This window comes from Ornithodoros turicata, chromosome 1 (assembly GCF_037126465.1).
Source record: "Ornithodoros turicata isolate Travis chromosome 1, ASM3712646v1, whole genome shotgun sequence".
Taxonomy (NCBI): domain Eukaryota; kingdom Metazoa; phylum Arthropoda; class Arachnida; order Ixodida; family Argasidae; genus Ornithodoros; species Ornithodoros turicata.
The window spans coordinates 220,368,860-220,375,743 of record NC_088201.1 but is presented as its reverse complement, the minus strand read 5'-3'; the positions used below and the strand labels follow the sequence as shown (position 1 = coordinate 220,375,743).

Genomic DNA, 6,884 nt, shown 5'->3' with positions numbered 1-6,884 from the left:
GTCCGCAGTTTCGCGAAAGTCGGCAGGTGGAGGTTGCACGTCAAGTGGCAGTTGGCAACAGCGTGTATCAGGAAAAAGCGGGAGGAGCGTTTCGCTTGCTGTGTGGTACCTCGCCGCTTCGACATCCGTTGCATTGGAAACAACTGAATTCAAAGTCACATAGTAAGTAACCTTTTGCACTTGCTATTACATTCCTGCGTAGTTCACTCTCATGTTAGTGCAATGTTGCATTGCGAAGCTCGCAGGTGGATATATGATGTGACGGACGCACACAGACATTCGAGGTTTCACACAGGGACGCTGCACGGACGCCGGCTGTGATCGTGATGCATTTATTGGAGAAATGGATGAAAATGGACATGCACTGGAAGTAGCATGCTGTTATTGTCACCATGTACGAGCCAAGCATGCAGCACTGAGTGAAACAGGTTAGTAACACGAGGAACGCGCTTTATGCATGCGTTGAGCAAGTGATTGGGTTGCGTGAAACTTCTTGATGCATTCGCTTTTAGTGATCCCAAAGACGCATCATAATTGCGACTGCTTCTTCCTCGTCCTGAATTAGACATTCGTTCTTTTCCTTCACTATTGTTTAAGTCGATTCCTAACCAGTTATTTTAACGGTCGCTTATGGTCTTTTTTTTTTCTTCTGTCGTTGCACTGAAATGTCGGTTATCATCACTTGGTTGCCTGTGACTACATGATAGAATCCCGAAAAGGAGGATAAGCAAGCTGCGCGTTTCCACGTCAGACTTGTGTAACCGTTATCATTTGGCTCTTCGCAGGTTGTTTTGAACTTGAGACGTCATGAGCAAAGCATTTTTAACGTTACAATTGCATTCGGCGCAATAGCACAGAAAGTGGTAGGACTAAAAGCACCCGATATATTATGGCCTTGCAATTTGTGCAGAATATTGCAGTAAAAAAGATTGTTCTTCGCAGGTAACCCATAGCGCAGCTCCACTGGTTCCAAATTTGATGGACACAGCCATGAGTTACCTGGCAGTATTGTGGCAGAGGGTAAGTGAATAGTGTGGGTAATGGTTCCTGCACTCGTAAACTGTGGGGATACGTGTAAAAATGAAATAATCAGCGCGCCCCCTTTTGACGTTGCGGTTTATATTTAGGTATCTTGTGCCACAGAAGTACATACGAACAGTCCAGCAGAAATACAGCAGCAGCCCAATCCCAGTCTATAACTCTGCAGAGGCTCAGAGAGATAGCAGCAAACCAGGTCCTTCCCACAACTCTCCGCAAGCTCGGGATTCGTCGCAAACCCAGCCAGCCAGCCAGCCATGTACGAACCTATATTTGCCAACATTGTAGATTGTCGACTAGGTATTTCCAGTGCTTTTGTGACCACGTTGTTCAGTGTGTTGGGTGTGGCTTTCTCCCTTCTTGCGATACTTGTGGAACAACGTTTGAAACCATCTAAAGATACATACATCATTTGAATTTTTGTATTTAGTTAAGCACACGAGTACAGGATGACATAACATGACAGGATGAGCCAGCCAACACAATGTATAGGTGAGCTACTTGAGCAGATGGAAAGAACAGATCAAAGTTCGAAGAATAATCTGAAAAAAAAAAAGACTATTTATGCCATAACCCAGAGGGCCACCACATGTGCCCCAAGGTGGTTGTCGATTGCGTTGTAAGCAGCATAGAGGAATTGTTTCAGGAAATGGGTGTACAGATTGACACCACTTTGGTAAAATCAGATCAGGTTCGGAAGTTGCATTATGAGGAACCCCTGATTTTTTGTAACGTGCCTTAAGTGCAAAATGCGTTGGGGTTCTTCATCTCATTAAACTTTCATTTAGATAATTTTTCTACACGTCATGTGAAGATGACTACGAATTATCTATTTTGCTAAAGTCAAAAAGTGACTTGTCAACTCAGTTCCGTTATATGTACATTCAGTGCAAGGTGTTCTGCAGTTTAGTAATACTCATATTTCATATATGCCTTTTCTCTGCATGATCCTTCGGAGATATTTTGCTCCACTGAAGAAGAGACTTGTGAACTCGATTTTGACTTTCAGTGCAAAGTGTATTGCATCTTGAACTTTTAATATTACTCCTATTTAATATGTTACAATTCATTCTTTCAATGATCTTTCCATGTGTCATATGAAGATGATAAAGAATTTTACAGTATATTTTTCGAGTATTTTGCGTAGAATACTATGTAGTATGAACCGTTGATAATAAAGTAACGCTGTGTTTGCAAAGAAAAGCTTCATATTTTCGTTTAGCATTTCCTGCGTTTTATTGGGCAAGGTGTCCTTGAGAACGTGTCACAACCTTTTAGTTAATGAAATACTTTACATAGCGGCATGCAGTGAACGATATTTGGTTCCGTGAGGTTTTTGGAAACTCGTGACATGCGTTTAATTTGTTTTCAGTGGTTCCATTGTTACTCGTTTTTTTTTTTTTTTTTTGCAACTGAGCTCCACAGTTTTTTTTAGTATTGCGATTTTTTTTATTTTTCCAAAAAGATGCGCGTGTCGAGCTTACTCTGCTTCAGGTACAGGCAAATCGGCATCCGCGAGCGCATAGTTATGATTACCCAATACTGTTAGGACACATTTCTCTGTTGTGTGCTTCTTTATTAGGAGTTCGTGCAATGCTCTCAGGGACGCTTCACCCCGCCTTCCTGTGTAGATGGCTTTACTGAATAACTTCAAGATAAAGGTTACAAACCTAGCAACGCAGTGGGTGGGTATAGGTTATACTTTAACCTCTGTGTAAGAGTTACATGGGCAGCAACGTGGAAAGTGACTACAGGTTATGCTTTAACCTGTGTACAAGGGTTATTCAGAGTATAGGTAACATAGTTACCTCTAGAAATAGAGGTAAAAAGTTTGCAAGTTTTTTACTTCTATTTATGGTTTACGGACTTTAGAGTGTAGGGCAGGCTCGAAGGCTCCGGGCATCAAGAAATTGTTGTAAGTACAAATTATGTGGAGCACTCGTCCCTCCAGACGTGCAACTGCACAGTTCCTCTCCAATGCAGCGTCGAAGATCTTCATATCTGACCAAACCGCGATGGGAACGTCAATGTTATGAAGTAACTTGATCAAATGTTGAGAATAGGTGTCCATACACCCAGTTGAAGAACGTCAGATGTCAGCACGTCTTCCATAGAACCAAATGTGTTATGACAGGCATTTATGTTGAATTGGCACGCAATCTGAATTACTGTGAGACGCATAGTCCAGCCGCGAGCTGACGTATGAAATTGACAGCGCGGTAATTCCACTAAGATCTTCTCAGTCGGTTCTCTACGTGGGTATGTTTCTCAGGTAGCCCCATCCTTATTACATTACTGGATACGGCACCACCGGTCGATTTTATTTTTTTCAAAATGTGCGAGACGCTTCGATCTGCAGCCTGTGCTTCAAGAACGATATCCACTTCTACCGGTGCCGGTACATGAAAATACGCAATGAATGATGTAATCAGTGGGTGAATATAGTTAAGAGGAAGGCATAATACATAAAGCACACGATAATGAAATTTTGTGGAACGGTGAATGCATCGACTCTCGGGACGCGTATATTGTCGGTTTAGAGTACGTAGGCGCCGGAGTACTTAACAATATTGAGTTTCAGTATATCGCACGCTGTCACCTTTGCCTACGTATGGCATAGCGTGGTTGTTCTGCGCAGTGCCCTGTTGCACGATCAAATTGTAAACATATGCTCAACGTGCAGTTCCAGAGTTTCAGCTATTTACCTTTTGTATATGTACTTGCTAGCTTGCACTGCGACCTCCACAGGTGGCGCCGTCACCGTGGAACATTAACGTCTCGCCGAGACGCACCGTTAGCGCCGACCCAAGATCGTGTCACTTCCCTACGCCAGGCTGATGAGTCCCAAGTAAGACGAAACAGCTGTACTTGGCTGGGAGTGCACGATCAAATTGTAAACATATGCTCAACGTGCAGCTACAGAGCTTCGGCTATTTACCCTTTGTATATGTACTTGCTAGCTTGCACTGCGGCCTCCACAGGTAGCGCCGTCACCGTGGAACATTGACGTCTCGCCGAGACGCACCGCTAGCGCCGACCCAAGATCGTGTCACTTCCCTACGCCAGGCTGATGAGTCCCAAGTAGGACGAAACAGCTGTACTTGGCTGGCAGTGCACGATCAAATTGTAAACATATGCTCAACGTGCAGCTACAGAGCTTCGGCTATTTACCCTTTGTATATGTACTTGCTAGCTTGCACTGCGGCCTCCACAGGTAGCGCCGTCACCGTGGAACATTGACGTCTCGCCGAGACGCACCGCTAGCGCCGACCCAAGATCGTGTCACTTCCCTACGCCAGGCTGATGAGTCCCAAGTAGGACGAAACAGCTGTACTTGGCTGGCAGTGCACGATCAAATTGTAAACATATGCTCAACGTGCAGCTACAGAGCTTCGGCTATTTACCCTTTGTATATGTACTTGCTAGCTTGCACTGCGGCCTCCACAGGTAGCGCCGTCACCGTGGAACATTGACGTCTCGCCGAGACGCACCGCTAGCGCCGACCCAAGATCGTGTCACTTCCCTACGCCAGGCTGATGAGTCCCAAGTAGGACGAAACAGCTGTACTTGGCTGGCAGTGCACGATCAAATTGTAAACATATGCTCAACGTGCAGCTACAGAGCTTCGGCTATTTACCCTTTGTATATGTACTTGCTAGCTTGCACTGCGGCCTCCACAGGTGGCGCCGTCACCGTGGAACATTGACGTCTCGCCGAGACGCACCGCTAGCGCCGACCCAAGATCGTGTCACTTCCCTACGCCAGGCTGATGAGTCCCAAGTAGGACGAAACAGCTGTACTTGGCTGGCAGTGCACGATCAAATTGTAAACATATGCTCAACGTGCAGCTACAGAGCTTCGGCTATTTACCCTTTGTATATGTACTTGCTAGCTTGCACTGCGGCCTCCACAGGTAGCGCCGTCACCGTGGAACATTGACGTCTCGCCGAGACGCACCGCTAGCGCCGACCCAAGATCGTGTCACTTCCCTACGCCAGGCTGATGAGTCCCAAGTAGGACGAAACAGCTGTACTTGGCTGGCAGTGCACGATCAAATTGTAAACATATGCTCAACGTGCAGCTACAGAGCTTCGACTATTTACCCTTTGTATATGTACTTGCTAGCTTGCACTGCGGCCTCCACAGGTAGCGCCGTCACCGTGGAACATTGACGTCTCGCCGAGACGCACCGCTAGCGCCGACCCAAGATCGTGTCACTTCCCTACGCCAGGCTGATGAGTCCCAAGTAGGACGAAACAGCTGTACTTGGCTGGCAGTGCACGATCAAATTGTAAACATATGCTCAACGTGCAGCTACAGAGCTTCGGCTATTTACCCTTTGTATATGTACTTGCTAGCTTGCACTGCGGCCTCCACAGGTAGCGCCGTCACCGTGGAACATTGACGTCTCGCCGAGACGCACCGCTAGCGCCGACCCAAGATCGTGTCACTTCCCTACGCCAGGCTGATGAGTCCCAAGTAGGACGAAACAGCTGTACTTGGCTGGCAGTGCACGATCAAATTGTAAACATATGCTCAACGTGCAGCTACAGAGCTTCGGCTATTTACCCTTTGTATATGTACTTGCTAGCTTGCACTGCGGCCTCCACAGGTGGCGCCGTCACCGTGGAACATTGACGTCTCGCTGAGACGCACTGTTAGCGCCGACCCAAGATCGTGTCACTTCCCTACGCCAGGCTGATGAGTCCCAAGTAGGACGAAACAGCTGTACTTGGCTGGCAGTGCACGATCAAATTGTAAACATATGCTCAACGTGCAGCTACAGAGCTTCGGCTATTTACCCTTTGTATATGTACTTGCTAGCTTGCACTGCTGCCTCCACAGGTGGCGCCGTCACCGTGGAACATTGACGTCTCGCTGAGACGCACTGTTAGCGCCGACCCAAGATCGTGTCACTTCCCTACGCCAGGCTGATGAGTCCCAAGTAGGACGAAACAGCTGTACTTGGCTGGCAGTGCACGATCAAATTGTAAACATATGCTCAACGTGCAGCTACAGAGCTTCGGCTATTTACCCTTTGTATATGTACTTGCTAGCTTGCACTGCGGCCTCCACAGGTGGCGCCGTCACCGTGGAACATTGACGTCTCGCTGAGACGCACTGTTAGCGCCGACCCAAGATCGTGTCACTTCCCTACGCCAGGCTGATGAGTCCCAAGTAGGACGAAACAGCTGTACTTGGCTGGCAGTGCACGATCAAATTGTAAACATATGCTCAACGTGCAGCTACAGAGCTTCGGCTATTTACCCTTTGTATATGTACTTGCTAGCTTGCACTGCGGCCTCCACAGGTGGCGCCGTCACCGTGGAACATTGACGTCTCGCTGAGACGCACTGTTAGCGCCGACCCAAGATCGTGTCACTTCCCTACGCCAGGCTGATGAGTCCCAAGTAGGACGAAACAGCTGTACTTGGCTGGCAGTGCACGATCAAATTGTAAACATATGCTCAACGTGCAGCTACAGAGCTTCGGCTATTTACCCTTTGTATATGTACTTGCTAGCTTGCACTGCTGCCTCCACAGGTGGCGCCGTCACCGTGGAACATTGACGTCTCGCTGAGACGCACTGTTAGCGCCGACCCAAGATCGTGTCACTTCCCTACGCCAGGCTGATGAGTCCCAAGTAGGACGAAACAGCTGTACTTGGCTGGCAGTGCACGATCAAATTGTAAACATATGCTCAACGTGCAGCTACAGAGCTTCGGCTATTTACCCTTTGTATATGTACTTGCTAGCTTGCACTGCGGCCTCCACAGGTGGCGCCGTCACCGTGGAACATTGACGTCTCGCCGAGACGCACCGCTAGCGCCGACCCAAGATCGTGT

At 47.6% G+C, this 6,884-nt stretch overlaps 1 long non-coding RNA gene across 2 annotated transcripts; it reads left to right on the top strand.

Moving 5' to 3' along the window:
- Window positions 1-350: 350 nt before the first annotated feature.
- LOC135376762 (uncharacterized) lies at window positions 351-1,398 on the top strand. Of its 2 annotated transcripts, none has more exons than XR_010417837.1 (3): window positions 351-428; window positions 943-1,020; window positions 1,128-1,398. It is a non-coding gene; the product is annotated as an uncharacterized LOC135376762 (long non-coding RNA). The 2 variants fall into 2 exon arrangements; XR_010417839.1 differs by lacking the exon at window positions 351-428 and adding an exon at window positions 666-863.
- Window positions 1,399-6,884: the final 5,486 nt, after the last annotated feature.